Source organism: Alligator sinensis, unplaced genomic scaffold (assembly GCF_000455745.1).
Source record: "Alligator sinensis unplaced genomic scaffold, ASM45574v1 scaffold34_1, whole genome shotgun sequence".
Taxonomy (NCBI): domain Eukaryota; kingdom Metazoa; phylum Chordata; order Crocodylia; family Alligatoridae; genus Alligator; species Alligator sinensis.
Window position 1 is genome coordinate 1,837,298 of NW_005842151.1, and position 16,885 is coordinate 1,854,182.

A 16,885-nucleotide genomic window follows, 5' to 3' on the forward strand; every position below is an offset into this window, starting at 1 on the left:
GGAAGGAATACAGTTTCTCTACATTCAAAAGATTTCATTGGGTAAACAATTGAATGCCAAAATGGAAAATGCATTTTAACCCAGCAGAATTCCAGCAATTAAGAGCAGTTAACCCAGGGATGGCTATTATTTGGACTGGTGGGCCACTGAGTTCTGGTGACCTGTCAAGGCCCACACCTCTCTCTCCCTATTTCCCCATCCTTCCTTCCCAGGGTTATGACCAGCATGGAAGCCTGAACCCACCCATAGCTTTTATATGACTCCACCCCCCCCCCCATCTGAAATTCACCCTGCTCCCCTATACTGTCTGGACCCAGCAGAAGCCAGCCACATCTGCAGCTGCCCAAACACAGCCAGTAGCTTCCAGTTGGAGCTCCAGGTGCGGGGGGGAGGGTGCTACAGCTGCAGGCTGCCACCAATGCGCAAGTCAGAAACCACCCACAGCTGTAGCATGCCCTGCCCTGCCCCTCCCTGCCATGCCTGGAGCCCCAACCCAAAAGCTGCTGGCTCCCCTTGGACAGCTCTGGACATGGCCAGGAGCTGCTGGGTCCAGACTCAGGGAGGAGGAGGAGGGGGAGGGGGAGGGGCAGGGCACACTACAGCTACAGGCAAGTTCATGCTTCCACTTCCACACTGGTGGCAGCCCTGACCAAGACAGAGACAGAGAACATGCACCTGGCACACTAAAAACAGCTCCAGCCTCCTGACATGACGCAGCCTCCTACAGGCTGGATCCATTCACTTGGCAGGCGCCCACCTCCAAGCTAGATCCAGTTAGTTGGCAGGACAGATCCAGTCCCTGGGCCGTATTTTGCCGACCCCTGTAATTACCCTTCCATTCATACTCTCACGGAAGAGCAAGTGCCACTTCTGAGAAAAAAGAAAAAGCTCTCTCAGGATTACCCAAGATGCAGCCCTATTCAGTCTCCCTCTCCTAAGAGGAACCCCTGCAGTTAGCCTTAGCAGAGCTTCACAAGGGGGAGCCTCTGGCTTTGAGACCCTGGCTCTTCTCAGTTCCTGGTGATCCATAGCATCTCCATCTCTGAAACCTCCTTTTGTTCATCAGCTCCCGGGAAAAGGAGTGGGGAGAGTTTCTTCTTTTAAAAGAGGAATATCAGCACCCCAAATAACACAACAGCAGTCTCTAGTCTACAGTCAGATCTAGACGATCTTCCCCTAGACTGAAAAGGGTATAGAGGTGCTATACTTATAAAACTACTTATAGCAAAGCTTACTCACTGAGCATCCCCAGTAAGTGTTCACCACAATAACTTCATGCTGGAACTCAGCTCACTCAACCCTTTTTGTCACATATGCATACATAATACTTGTGAAAAAGAGGACCATCCTAGAGTTTGTGGATAAAAGACCAAGCATAAAATCTCAAAAGCAGATTTTAATATTGTCCTGGGCTCCATGGCAATCATTCCTGATGAATGACATGATTTTTATTCCATCTATACTACACTAGCTGGGGAAAAAAAAATTAAAAAAATCAGGCCATATCTTTCCAATGGCAGTATCTAGCCAAAGCATCATCACATCCTAGTGCACGTTCCAATCAGGCAACTGGTTGGGACTTCACAACTTATCCTATCTACCCACAATATGTATATATAAACATGCATATTTGGGGAAGTTTGTTGTAATTAACCCAAACCTTAATAAAATCTAAACAGGGTCAGAGAGATAATATTTAAACTTTTAGCTAAATTTTAATATTTAAACTTTAAACTTTTAGCTAGTTTTAATCTTGATGGCTCAAGACAGGAAGAAAAATAGGAAGAACTGCTAAAGAAACCATGTAATTTATCAATCATAAAACCGTTACACGTCATCAGCAGAATTTTATGATAGCCCTGGTGAGCCTCTACAAGAAAATGCTGAAAAAATAAGCTTGCTAAAAGCATCAGCATGAACATGACGATTAGAATGGAAAATTGCTAGCAGTTCTTTTGTTTTGTTTCCAAAGTCTCTGACAGTCCGACCAGTTATTTAAACAACCTGATGAAGGCAGTAAGTACTGACAGTTTCTTGCAAGATCTAAAATATCTTCTAAACATCCCACTGCAAAATATAAACAAATGGCAGTACAGAAAGAGATTACAATCAGACAAGTCTCAGGAATCAACTGAATCTCAGATTGTGATTTGAAGAGTTTTCTTCTCGTAGTTGTTCATTTTTAAGGTTCTTTAACCACAGTCACAAATAGGGTGGCTGTCAAAGAGGACAGTCCGGTTGTCTTCTGTCCTCCATTAATATGAAAGCGGACGCCTTTATGACCGCTATTTTTCTCTTAAAGAAAGAGAAGGTGTCGGGTTTTGTATCAATAGAGGACAGAGGAGCAGAAAACCAGAGTGTTCTCTATGATGGCCACCCTAGTTACAAATCCAAGACCCTCTTTAAAGAGGTAGCAGATGTAATCACTGCCATCAGATACAAAAAGTCTTGTGCTAGGGGTGTGTCAAGCTTCAGTCGCTGATTCAATCTGGAGGAGATTTGACCGGATTCAGAGGCCAAATCTCTCAATCCAAATTGAATCAGGAGACCCATTAATCTCTCCGAATCAAATCAGAAGCCTCCAATTCGATTCAGAGAGATTCAATAATTTGGCCATAGACACACACAGTTTTATATGTTTTTTCTATGTACCTTGAGGTACCAGACGTAGCTTATGAACACTGAGATGGTGGGACAGATGGAGCATCCCATGAGGGTGCGGGGGTGGGGAGCCCACGCGCTCCGTGTCAGACCCGGAAGTGGACTAGAAGTACTTCCAGTCCACTTCTGGGTCCACCATGGAGCAAGTGAGTGATTCCCCCCCCCCCGCCCCTGCCAGGCTCAGCAATTGGTGTTTCCTGGGTCTGAGGGGGTACTGAGGCTGCCCACCCCGCAGCTGATTGCTGAGCCAGGGGGCTGCGGGGAGTGCCCCACACCTTCGGCAGCAAACCCCACCCCACTGCGTTCCCGTGGGACGCTCCATCCACCCCACCATCTCAGCATTCACAAGTCACGCCTGATACCTCAAGGTATGCAGAAAAAACAGAGCTGTGCCTATGGTAGAATCGCCAATTCAGAGTATCAGAATCAAATCTTCAGACTCAGCTTTATCTGAATCGAATCGGGAAAGTTGTCTGATCAGCAAATCAAAACACTGTCCCCTAAATCGGGCCGAATCCAAATCCAAATCAAATACTGCCCACTTCGCACACCGCTATCTTGTGCTTCTATTCCAATCTTTTTTAACTAACAGCAACTTGAAATTTTTTTTACAAAACCCTTTACGCAAAGGGTACCCTTTTCTAGAAGTGGTACTTCATTAAAAAAAAAAAGATGGCATACTCAACATCTCCAACTGCACTGTCTTCTCCTCTTTGTGTTTACCAATTAAGTTTCAAAGAGCCCTTCACTAAGAGGATCTGATCATCATATGAATAAATAACATTTTATTTCTATATTTTTTTCCTTCAAAAGAACCACTAACTGTCATCTCCTCTGTCTTCAAGGTGCCATATTTACGTGAATCCAAGAGATGGTTTTCTCCAATCAGCATGTGGAGGAAAAAACCTCATACTGAATTCAAGTACTGGCCCAGGGCAGGTGGCAGCTCAGTTCTGGCTTTGGCCCCAGACTCAGGGTTAAAGCCAGAGTTAAGTCACCACCTGTCCCAAGCTGTAATGGTTCATTTGGTGTGTGAGGGGCCATGTGGCTGGAGGAGTGCTGGGGAGACCACAGGGTGGCAGGGAGGGGAGGGAAAAACCTTAAGATTGTAGGACTCAGAATGTGATTGCTAGATTTACCATGCATTTAAAGAGAAAAACTCTACATGTAGTGGTGGTTGCCATGCTCCAACACATTCAATTAATTGAGTCTGCTCAATGCAGTGTAATTGCAGTCCATCAGAGAAGCCTCTGCACTCATGTATAGGCAATCCCTGATGTCTCCTTGCTGGTAAAATAATGGATCCATGCAATGACTGCAAAAGCTTTCCTATCAATGTGGAAGGAAAGATGCCCTTTACTCAAGAAACTATCCATGACTGCTGACAACCTGACAAGTCAGTGACCCACTTCCAAGTTCCCCACTCTTCAAAAATATTGCTGAGGAATATGCAGCAAGAAATTCCCAATACTTAAATTTTTCAAACTACCTTAATCCTTTAGCCACCTTGCTTTGGTAGATCAGCTATAGTATTTTCATTCACTGACCTTCCTGTTGATGAAAAATCATATTAATTTGTATAAGAAAATAACTGTCACTGATCAAAAGATGTTAGGCTCTTGGCAAAAGTGGATACGGTACCATTTCAGCCTCTTCATTCCTTCCTCCCCAAGAGATCTCTGAAGAGCAATGGAGTGGACTTCAAACTAAGGAGCAATCGTGTGGGACCAGCAGAATGTTACTACTTCTCCAATTTGACAGCCTGAGCTCAGGGCCTGGACATGCACTCAGGACGACACTAAGCCATCTACTTTACAAGTTTGCAAACCTTGGCACACATGAAGCACGTGGGGCTCATTTCTCAGCAATATGCCTGGTCTTGTTCAGGACACATCATGAAGACACCCTTAAATTACTTCCCTTTATCAGCCTAGGAAACCGTAAGGCAATACAATTCAGTAACATAACAGACATAAATAGTTAGGCATCTTCAACACATTCGTATGTTCTACTGTGTCCCAAAATGAAAACAATAGCAGGAAATGACCAAATAATATGAAAGCTAATGACAATTCATGACAATATAAAGAATCAATCTATCTACATACAATTTAAGAACTTTGCCTTTCATATACATGTATGATATATCTGTTGGAGAAATAAAATATACTGCTAAAATTCTAAAAAACCCATAGTTGTTTAATTCTGTCACAATTCCAACTATGCAATCCACATTGAATGACTTCATAGATTTCAGAGATTCCACAGATTTCATAAACATTAGGGCTGGAAGGAACCTTGCAAGATCATCGGGTCCAGCCCCCTTTCCAAGGGACAGGAAATCAGCCGGAGTCAGATCACCCCAGCAAGATAAGTATCCAAGTATTTCTTACAGGAATCCAGAGTAGGTGCTCGCACCACTTCTGGGGGAAGTCTATTCCAGACTCTGGAGACTCAGACAGTAAAGTTTTTCCTATCTTCTTATGCCCAATCTAAAACAGTCTTTCAGCAGTTGGTGATGATTAGACCTCATCTTCCTTTTGGGTGCCCTGCTTCCCAGTTCCTGGTACACACTCCGTATATACTTGTAGGCTGCCACCAAGTCACCCCTAAGCCTTCACTTCTACATGCTAAAAAGTCCCATGCCTCTCAGCCTCTCCTCAAAAGGCCTGTTCTCTTGACCTCTGATCATGCACATGGCTCTCCTCTGGACTCTCTCAGGCTTTTCCACATCCCTTCTGAAGTGTGGAGCCCAGAACTGAATGCAGTACTCCAGCTGCAGCCTCACCAAGGCAGAGTAAAGCAGGAGGATGACTTCTTGGGGTCTTGTTTGAGATGCATCAGTAGATGCAAGCCAGACCTTTACTTGCTTTGCTGGCTGCAGCATCACATTGGTGGCTCATGTTCATCTTGTGGTCAATCATGACCCCCAAGTCTCTCAGTCGTGGTGCTAGTGAATGTAGCACTGCTGAGCCTATAAGTATGATGTGGGTTTTTTCTCCTGAGGCGAATGTCATCAGGTTTTTATCCACCCACCTTGAGAGCCTGTCCAGGTCAGCCTGAATCGCCAGCCTATCCTCTAACATAACCGCACTTCCCCATAATTTGGTGTCATCTGCAAACTTAGCAAGTCTGCTTCTAACAGCTGAATCCAGATCATTTATGAATATATTAAAAAGAGTACTGGTCCAAGTACAGAGCCCTGAGGAATGCCACTGGTCACCATGTGCCATGCTGACTATCACTCTTTGGGTCCAACCACGGAACCAGACCATAAGGTTGTTGAGGCTGCCATTCCCCAATTTTACCATGAGGACATCATGGGAGACAAAGTCAAAGGCTTTTTTGAAATCTAAATATACGACATCCACTTCTCCTTTGTCCAGGTGATGTGTCACCTTGTCATAGAAGGAAATGAGGTTGGTCAGGCAAGACCTAGCCAACATGGCTTTGTTGTGGGTCTCTCTCAGAATGTTGCCTTCCGTTAGACTGCTGTTGATGGTTTCTTTTATGATTTTTTTCCAAGATCTTTCCAGGGACAGAAGTTAAACTGATTGGCCTGTAGTTCCCTGGATCTTTCTTCCTTCCTTTCTTGAATATAGGCATCATATTGGCCCTCTTCCAATATTCAAGAACCTCTCCCAAGCACCACAAGTTCTCAAATATCCTCGCCACTGGTCGCGCTATAATGTCAGCCAACTCTTTTACCCGTCTTGGATACATTCCATCCAAGCCAGCTGACTTGTGGATGTCCAGCCTCTCAAGCTGTTCCCTCACAAGATTTTCGCAAATTATAGACATATGATCTCCCTTATCCTGGGAGTCTAAGAATCCTGTCATCAGGTAAGGTGATCCCCTTGGGCTGGTTGAAAATCTACACAAAGTAACTGTTGAGGAGATCAGCTTTTTCATGGGTGTCAGCTGCCCCATTTGGTTCAGCAAGGGTCTGATGTTGCCCTTGTTATTTTCCCCCCAACTTGCCATGTATTTGAAGGAGGACTTTTTATTGTCCTTGATTCCCATAGCCAGTGTGATTTTGGTTTCAGGCTTGGCTTTTCTAGGCCGCTCCCTACAGGTGCAGGCCAATGTTACATAATCCTCCTTAGTGGTAGTTCCTGACTTCCATCCCTTATAAGAGTCTCTTTTCATATTCAGGAGGTCCATGCATGAGTTCCCTATTGAGCCAAGGGGGTCTCCCAGCCCTTTTGTTACCTTTCCTACAGACCAGAATGGACTTCCCTTGTGCTTTTAGGATCATATCCTTAAGGAGCAACCACTCTTCATCGACTCCCCTCCCTGTCAGATCATGGTCTCCCAGGGCCTCAACAACCAACCTCTTGAACTTGTGAAAGTCATCTTTCCTAAAGCTGAGGATTTCTGCATTGCTGACTGATTTGCCAGTTTTGCGATGGATAGAGAAAGTGATCAACTCATGATCACTGTCACCAAGTTTCCCTTCAATCCTCAGGTTGCTAGTTTGATTTTTTTTTTTTTAAGAAATAGAAGAAGTGTCCAATAAGAGGAGGAAAGTGTAACTAAAGCAGTGAAATCTAGCCAAGCTTTATTTATATTATACAATTCAGTAACATTTTCTGGTGCTGTGCAAAAGAGACATTTGAACTAGATAAATGCCTAAATAACTCTTGCATTAAACTGAACAGGAACTTCAGTTCCGTAACTGACTTAAACAAAGCTTTTTAGTGCATTACTAAATGTCTAAAAGACCTGAAAAATGACAACTGCAGATGTGTGTTTGAAGTGATAGTTCAAGAAAAATGTTACACTTCATTATAACACCAGCACTGGGTTCTTAGATAGAGCTTTACATCAGTAAATCTCAAAGGACTTTCCAAGATGGGGTTCCTTCATTATGGCTTTAATTTATTTATATAAAGCAACTCACTGTATGTAAAATTGATTTCCCAAATATAGCGGGATGGATGATGATCATCTGGATTGCAATTTAATCGTTAAAATACATTTCAACAAGTTATTCGTCCACCTTTATGCCACTAGGATTCAGAATTTCCCAATACTTAACACAGAAGCATTTCACGTTAGTGGCAAGAAATCATACCTGAAAAACAATTTTACCATTAATCTGAACCTCAGTGCAGGGATATATAAGCACCTTTTCAGTAACTGATTATAAAGCACCCCCTCTATCACTAACTTACAACTAATTACAGTTAAATACAGACGTGCACACACACAGGTACATACTAGGGCTGTGCGAAATACCATAGTTTCATTTCAACGTCTGTTTCACCGTTTAAGGGACAGCGTTTCATTTCATCATTTCATTTTGAAGCACTGTCTTGTTTTGTTTAATCGAAACTTCGAAACACGTCGAAACAGTTTCGCCCATAAGCTATAATGGGGAGCCATGAAAATACCTAAAATTTTGTCATTTCTAGCCTGATTTGGATGAAACCTGCAGGAATGGTAACCCCTTCTGAGGGCATAAAGCCTGCCACGTTGCAAGGAGATAGATGCAGAGGTTTCTGGGAAAATGCACCTCAAACTACTCAAAGCACAACTGACAACAACAGCGGCAGCCTCCTCACATCCAGCGCACAGATCCAGAGGCCTGCACCCCCGGGAGGGCTGCAGAGCTGTGCTGGACTCTTCCCGGTGGTATGGGTCCCTGGATCTGTGCACCAGATGAGAAGAGGCTACCTCTGCCACCTGGGACTGGTGCTGGCCGCTGGCTACACCAAGCACCAAGCAAGATTGCTCCTGCCGCCTGTCCCAGGCAGCAGCGGGCAGCCTCCTCTCTTCCAGCACACAGATCTGGGGGCTCACACCTTCGGGAAGAGTCCAGCACAGCCCAGCAGCCTTCCCAGGGGTGCAAGCTCCTGGATTTGTGCCCTGGATGAAAAGAGGCTGCCTCTGCCACCTGGGATCAGTCCCGGACACCGCCCATGCCCAGTGTCGGGGAAGATTGCTGCTGCCGCTGCTCCCAGGCAACAGTGGCAGCTTCCTGTCATCTGGCACGCAGATCCAGAGGCTCGCACCCCCAGGAAGAGTCTGCCACAGCCCTGCATCCCTCCCAGAGGTGCAGGCCCCTGGATCTGCGTGCCGGATGACAGGAGGCTGTTGCTGCCACCTGGGACTGGAGCTGAAGCTGAGTAAGCTGAGTAAGCCCAGCTGCAAAACTCTAAACATATTTAAACTCTTGAAACGTTTTGAGTGCCCTCGTTTCGTTTCAAAGCTGTTTCAAAGCCTTTTGTTTCATTTCGATTTCGCTGTTTTGAGCTCAAAACACGTCGAAACAGCTTCAAAACGAAACACCAGGCAAAATTTCGCACAGCCCTAATACCTACTACCATGCTGTCATGTCAGTCATTCTATATGATATGTTCAGACAACAGTATGAATGAAACACGCTGGAATTCTTAAAAGTGTTGAATTGGCCAAATGATTATAGTTATCCTAACAGGTATTATGGAAACAAACTATGATTGGCCATGCTCAGAGGTCAAGAAAATGGGAGATGGAGAGAAAACCAGGTGAATCACTCTCCCTTCATGAATTGCTATGCAGGTGTCTGACATCCATCTTTTGAAGGGCATAACTAATTCTCTACTCCTAATACAACTGCTATAACAAGACTCCTACTCCCAAACAGAGGAGTGCTTACATTGGAAGCAGTTGGAATTTGATCAATGATTTCAACACATGGATCAAGCCCAGAGAAGAGATCATAGAGAAATGAAAAATACATTCTAAACTTCCTACCTATCCATCACCACTCTCCTCTGAATGAAATTTGGGCCACATCAGCCAAAATACCTCCAAAAACTCTCACCTCCTTTGCTCTGTTACACACCCTTATCACCCTGTCTCAATATGGCCAGTGTTCTAAAACTGAAATAGGATGGGTAAATTATGACAAAGTAAGTAATATGAAGAGTTTACTTGTCTTACTTTGCATGCGTGTGCATGAAATATGAATATTCAAGAATACTTTCCTATGGGTAAAATATTTTAAGGAGATTAAATAAAGGTTTAACATAATTTAAGATTTAATGTACTGATATATTTTAATTGACAATAGCTTAAGGTATGTTTATTTTAAATAGTTTTCAATACATTTAATGAAAAATGAAGACTATTTGCTCACAAAGATATAAATTGTTCTATAAATTTTAAGCAGATAAAGATTAGCATACAATACTACAGCCAAATATTTGTATACCTATATATGTGCTGAAACGTTTAAAAAAAGATAATTATTTTAACAGAAAAAAACTAAGCTATTATCTAACCTCACCACCACCAAAAGCATAATGGTATCTATATAAATATGGATAATTTATATTAAATAGGCATTGCTAATACATGCTCACTAAGATGGACTTTCTGCTGTAAAGTAAAAAATCTTATTTAAAAAAATTATGTTATGAGCTAAGGAAGGCAAAATTTACTGAGTAAGCCACAAACCAAATCATCCAGGAGAACTGAAAAAAGTGGTAAAACAAAGCTGTGCAAGAAAAGTAAGACCAAAGTAAAGAATCTCTACAACCTGCATTTTCAGTTCCCTACCACAGACCTGGTTTGCTTTCTTCTATACCAGGGCAGGCAAAATATGGCCTGTAGGCCAGATGCGGCCTGCTACGCCATTTCATCCAGCTCACAGGCCCCCACCAATTAATTGTACCCCACCCAGCCTGCGCACTTCACTCCCCACCCCGTGGGGCAAAGGACCAAGCACAGCCAGCACGGAGCTTCTAAATGGGGGCTACTGCTGCAGCTGCCAGGGGACCAGCTCACCTTCCCTGGTGTCCCGCTCAGGTAGGGAAGCAGTGCGGGCGGGGAGGGGGAAAAAGCTGCAGCTGGGCAGGAGCACGGAACAGGGGGCTGGGTCTAGGGTTGGGGCTGGAGGCAACGCGGAGCCCACACCCAGGTGGATTGCAGGTAGGCAGGGTGTGGGTGTGAGGAAGGATGGGGGGTTTGGGGATCCTCCACACACTCCCCACTGTGGCACACAGCTCCTGCCACCAACACCACTACCAGCAGCAGCAGCAAATGTGGGTGCCTGGAGTGCTCATGGCCCATGCAGGTGCCGCCTCCCAGCAACGCGTGGCTCCAGCCGGCACTACATGTGACGGTGGGAAGCACTGCCAGGCCAACCCACCTCCAATGCACAAGGCTCCACTTGGTGCACGGGCAGCTCCACACCACTGGGGAAAGCCCCGTGTGCTAGAGCCAGTTGCCTTCCCCGCCCCCTGCTATGCAGGTCCCAGGACTCCACCAAGAAGCAGAGGGCAGGGCTTCCCTCCATTTCCGGTGGAATCCCAGGACCTACACAACAGGGGACGGGGAAGGCATTCAGCTCCAGTGCACAGGGCTTTCCCCAGTTGTGCAGAGCTGCACATGCACCATGCGGAACCCCGCAAAATAGAGGTGGGCCAACCAGGCTGAGCTCCTTGCCACCATGTGCAGCACTGGCCACAACTACACACTGCTGGGCAGCAGTGCCTCCGTGGGTCACAAGTGCGCCCACCTGCTGCTGATGCTGCCACCAGCAACAGAGGCTGTGTACCCTCCTACACCCCACCACACACACACCTCCTACTCCCCACCATACACCCGCACCCCACCACACACACAATACACAAGAGTAAGACTGTATACAGTACACAAACACAAACCCTAGCAAAAATATTTTCGTAACAAAATTTAAATATGTTTGACTTTTAATGTACCATTTGGTTTTTAACTTGTTCCAAGACGACAACCTTCCCTTCCTAAAAAGAGTACTTCCGGGGGGCAAGTGGAGGGATTTCCAGTGGCAAAGGTCACAGGTTATGGGCAGGACTTCCAGTCCCAAGATGGTGACTGGGGGGCGGAGCTATTCTTGTGGCCCTCAACAAAACTCATTAAGTAGCTCTCCAGCCAAAATAATTGCCCACACCTGTTCTATATTGAGCCAAGTGGTACATACAAGTTACTCCAGTAGATGAACTGGAAAAACTGAACACAGGAGCCCAAATGGAGCCTGTTACACTGTTCTCCCACTTTCAGTGTGCTCTGTTATAAATGGTAAAATTCCCTTCAGTCACACCACTGTTGTCAGAATACAGGCAGAAACCACCACCGACACTTTAGGACGTGTAACTGAACTGAGACAGGGAATAAGCATTCTTAGCCCTTTGAAGTTCTTCCCCAGCTAACTGACATTTGTCAATGGGGGGCCTGGGGAAAAGCATCAAACTTCTCCCTCTCAATTTTATTCCCAAAGATACATTCTCATTTCTGAGAGAAGGTTGGATGGTGGCTCATGAGAAAGCACTGCCAGTTTTAAGAGGGCCTTCAGAGCCCAATCAGGTCAGCAGCTGGAGATATAAACTGGGCTGAATTAAACTGGTTAAGCTTCAAAATGACCACATGTTGATGAGTCCTATACTTCCTTGCTAAATTTATATCACAGACAGAAAAAAAAAGTTATATTATATAATGCTGCAGTTTTCATGGACTTATCCCTTCCCACTCTCTTGTTGAATGGCATATAGTTTGCAAGATTCTAGGGGCAAAGGTCACATTTTAATTTGTTCTGAGACATGCATTTACTTTTTTTTTTTTTTAATCAAAATATTTCATTAGTGCACAAGGGCTAGAAAACAGTCTTTCTAAAACTATACACTCCATGAAAAGTCTACCCTAGACCCCCTACAGAACCAAGTAAGTTACTATAAATAATTCAACTCATTTCACTTGTTCCCTATCTATCCTGTCTATTTTATTTTCACTTTTTTCCTATTTATTTTATCCACAGGCACATCAGAAATTCACTGTCTATTTTAGGTTATGTGAACTAGTCTGTACTAACTGCAATTTAGTACTCAAACTATAAAAAATTTACTATTCAGAATATTGACTCAAACAGTAGAAGTTTCCAATTGCACAGTTTACTATAATTTTTTCATTTCACTTTTTTACTGGGTAGTTAATCAACTCATCTATTCAGATAACCAGCACTTACTAAGTATTGTTGTATCTATCAAGGTAATTTATTGTTCCCCTTTCCCAAATAAATTGTTTTATTGCATAGCTATGTAACACAACTGCAACACTCTTGGAACCAAGATAACCTCCAATTCTGCCAACGTGTTGGATGACTTCATGTTCCTTTGCAACTTGAAGAACCAGACTTATTAATTTTCACTTCTAAATTAAAACACTAGATGAAGACTTTTGACATCGCTACACAGGATGAAATGGTAAGACTTAACCTACTATACCAGTTTGCATTCTCTAATTATAATTCATAAGGAACTGGGCTTTGTTCATTTGAATACACTGTTCATAGGGTATAGAGTTTTCCAGTATTCTAAGGCTGGGCACAGATGCTTATATTCTAGCAAGTGTCATTGCAGGGCTGCACCAATAAAGATTTTTTGGGCTGATACCAATGGCCAATTATTGACCAAACGTATTGGCTGATATCGATCCAATTGCCAATATGCAGCCCGGCAGCTTAAACAGCAGCATCCAGCGGCTAAGTCTGTCGGGGGGAAAGACTCAGGCCCCCACTTGGGGCCAGGGCTGTGCCAGGCTTTTCCCAGCACAAGGGCTGGGCCTGGGTTGCGCTCGGAGCAGGCAGGGATAGGGCAGGCAGTGGAGGCGATAGGTGGGTGAATTTTGGGGTGACTGTAGGCCCCCACCCCGGACCACCCAGCCCGAGCACAGCCCTGGCCTAAGCCACATGCCAGGAACAGGCCAGCACAGCCTCTGGCCCCAAGCACGCAGTTGCAGCCCGCCCTTGCACCCTGCACACGGATCCGGGGTGGGGCAGCAGAGTGAGACACCTATCTAAAACTCTATATCACAGGCTTGACTGCGATAAGGTCTTCTCACATATAAGGAAGTATTAGACCACGCATTTGGAAAAAAGTTCCCAAAGGATTTTTTTTTAAAAAAATTGCAAGAATTTACAATGAAAACCTTCCAAAACGAAATCTTATATACTATGTAAAAATAATGTATTAAGCCAATTACCCAATTTATTACTTGAAGCTTTACAACTATTGTACCAAGTATGTGGTGCATATCTGCAACCCTGCTTTCATTAAACACAAATAAAATACGTAATATAGCATGAATAAAAATAATGGACATAAGGTCCCCTTGCAGAGATGAAGGAAAAAGTAAGAAATGCCAACCATTATCTTCTAATGAACTCCTGGAAAGGAACCAAGATTATATCCAGAAAGGGCTTAGCGCTTCCGGTGGAATTTGGTGGAAATTAGGTACATAAATCCAGAATTACAATCCTGAAACCCCCCACCTGACCATCTTATCTTGGAATTGCTTAAAATCCCTAGGTACTGCAGTTTTTTACTTTAAATCTCCCCAGGCACCTAAAAGCTCTGTTCCTATGCAAGCAAAGAAATGCCCCAGTCACAACAGAACTGAGCAGCTCAGTGTCCAACTAATGGCTCATGATCCAGTATCTACAATGAAAGCTGGCTAATTAGTCATTGGGATAATTCATCACATGGCTTTATCATCTGATGCACTGAATCCCAACCAGAGTCCCACAAGCTTATACACATAATTCATTATCATAAAGAAGGGCCTGGTAAACCTTTTTCAAGCCATGGGCTGGATGGAACCTGGCTCCAGTCCAGCATGCGCTAGGTCACTCCAGCAACAGGATCTGGGGAGGCAAAGGGGGAGGAAAAGGGGGAGGTTTTCCTGTGTCCCCCCCAGAGCTGTGTCCACATTGCCACTATTTCTTCCCAGCTGTGATGTGAGCCCAACTGTGTTACTCCCATTTCTCCTCCTCGTTCAACATGTCCTTACAGGCTAGCATTTCCTATGGCCATTGAGAGATCTCAGGATGCAACTAAGCTGGGACAATGCTAGTAACATTGGCTTCAGCAAAGATGCTGATATTTTTGCAGTAATCTTCCCATTTGATGCAGAGGATTTTCCAGAGGCATTGGTGGCAATCCCTTTCCAGGCTCTTAAGATGACAGTGGCAAGTCAGCAACATTTCACATCCATAGAGGAGAGTTGGGATGATGACTGCATTGTAGACCTGGATCTGGGTTCTTTAAGGAGATAGCAATCAAGAAATACATGCCAAAACAACTTCCCAAAGGAGGTGCTTGTGCACTGGATTCCATGCTGGATCTCGGCATCAGTGTTTGCTCTCTGAGACAAGTGGCTACCAAGGTAAGCTAACTGCTTGACAACCTCCAGGGTCTTTCCCTCAATGGTAATTTCAGGAGAAGGCCTACAGTCATAGTCTGGAGCAGGCTGGTAGAGCATTTCAGTCTTCTCAATGTTGAGAAAAAGGCCCAAAGTTTGGTAGGCTCCTACAAAGAGATCCAGCAATGTCTAGATGTTTTTTTCTCAGTGCACAAGGATAGCAGTCATTGATTGTTTTTGAATATTTTGGTCTTTGAGCAAAAACATACCAGATTAAAAAGTCCTCCATCTATTTGGTATTCAAGGTTGATTCCAGAAGGAAGGCAGTCCTTAATGAAAACTAGGATGATGGTCAAAAAACAAAATGAAGAACAAAATTGGGGCAATGATGCATCCTTGCTTGACCCTACCTTGGATGACAAAGGGATCCATCTACAATCTGCTACAAAAAAACAGTCACAGTCATCTGCTCATGGAGATGTTTTAGGACCCTGATGTATTTTTCAGAGCTTCCAAATCTGGCCAGTACTTTCTACAAGGCTTCATGACTGACAGAGTCAAAGGCCTTAATAAGGTCAATAAAGGCCACATATACATCCTGGCATTGTTCCCAACACTTTTCTTGGACCTGGCAGGCAACAAAGATCATGTAAATTGCCCCATAGGATGGTCTGAAACCACATTAAGATTCCAGCAAGACTTCCTCAGCAAGAAGTAAAAGATAGTTCAGGAATATGCAGGTGAGAGTATTCCCAGCTGTGGAAAGAAGGGTGATATCTCAAAAGTTCCTGCAGACAGACTTGCCTTCTTTCTTGAAAATATTCACAATGCTGGCATCCCTCAGGTCCCCACGGGATCTCCTCATTGTTCCAAATTAGAGGAACAAATTTGTAGAGTCTCAGAACCAGTTCCTTGCAGCCAGCCTTGAAGATTTCACCAGGTATGCCATCTGGTCAAGTAGCCTTGTCATTCTTGGTTTCCTTGATGGCATGCCAGACTTCTAGGATAAGAGAGTTGGCAAAGGATCCCCTTTCAAGGTGTTGAGGGACAGACTCAGTGGTGGCATCCATCACAGTCAATTAACAGTTCCAGAATGCCTTGGAAGTGTTCTTTCCATCTAGCTTATATAGATTTGTTATCTTGGAGGAGTGTTGAACCATCCTGCAACTGCAGGGAAATCGGACCACAGGAGATTGGACTATATATTTATTGCCTGGAAAAGACTATACATGCCATGTCAAACTAGACTTGGTATCAACTGGTGGTATAGCCAATGGATTCAGCACAGGCGATATGGACAGCAGTTTTCAACCCCTTCCAGATTTCCTCAGTGTTGCCTTCAGTTGTAGGCAGGACAGAAAGCTTTTCATTAAGACACTGTTGGAGATCCTTGCAGACCTTCAGGTCTTAACAAGATTTGATGCTGAAAAACTTTCATGTTCCTTTTGACTGTTTTGAGCATTTCAAAGCAAGCCAGAGGTTCACACTGGATTTGACAAGACTATGATCTGTGCTGCAGTCATTGGTTCCTTACATGACTCCTGTGATATGGAAGTTTTTTTGCCTCCCACCTGACACCTTCAGGGAAGAAATTCTACTTGATCGACACATCAAAGAGCTACTCAACACAGCTCACAAAGACACTCTCATGGACCCAGAGGGACAGACTTCCATCTCCAGCTCCCTCTGTGCAAAAATGAAGTTTATTTCCTACCTATGGGGACTTTTTACCATCTTATACCAGCTACACTTTTCCCAGAGCCTGACGAAGGGACTTTGATCCCGAAAGCTTGCAGAAAAGGACAATTTTCTTGCCATTTTCCAGTTGGTCTAATAAAAGGTATCATTTTGGAACCACGAATTCTAGTTTTTTTGTATGTCTTCATGTGATATGGACATCCATCCAATCACAGGCTCTAACAAGAATATAGTCAAAGATGTGCCAGTACTTAGAGTGAGAGTGTCTCCAAGTAATGTTGTATTCATCTCACAGAAGATTGTGGTTGTAAAGACAAGACCACACTTTGCACATTTCTCAGAAGAATGCTGCTAGAGTTAGCTT

General features: G+C 44.2%; 1 protein-coding gene across 2 annotated transcripts in view; it reads right to left on the reverse strand.

Annotated features, from left to right (window-relative positions):
• NEK7 (NIMA related kinase 7) overlaps window positions 1-16,885 on the reverse strand; it is a 132,151-nt gene that overhangs the window by 108,841 nt on the left and 6,425 nt on the right. The window contains exon 1 of one of the 2 annotated variants that reach the window (XM_025206331.1): window positions 4,151-4,212. The exons of the other annotated variant lie outside the window; for it this stretch is intronic. The gene's annotated coding sequence lies outside the window, so the exon portion shown is untranslated. Of the gene's footprint in view, window positions 1-4,150; window positions 4,213-16,885 lie in introns of those variants that run through there. 2 annotated transcript variants of the gene reach the window in all.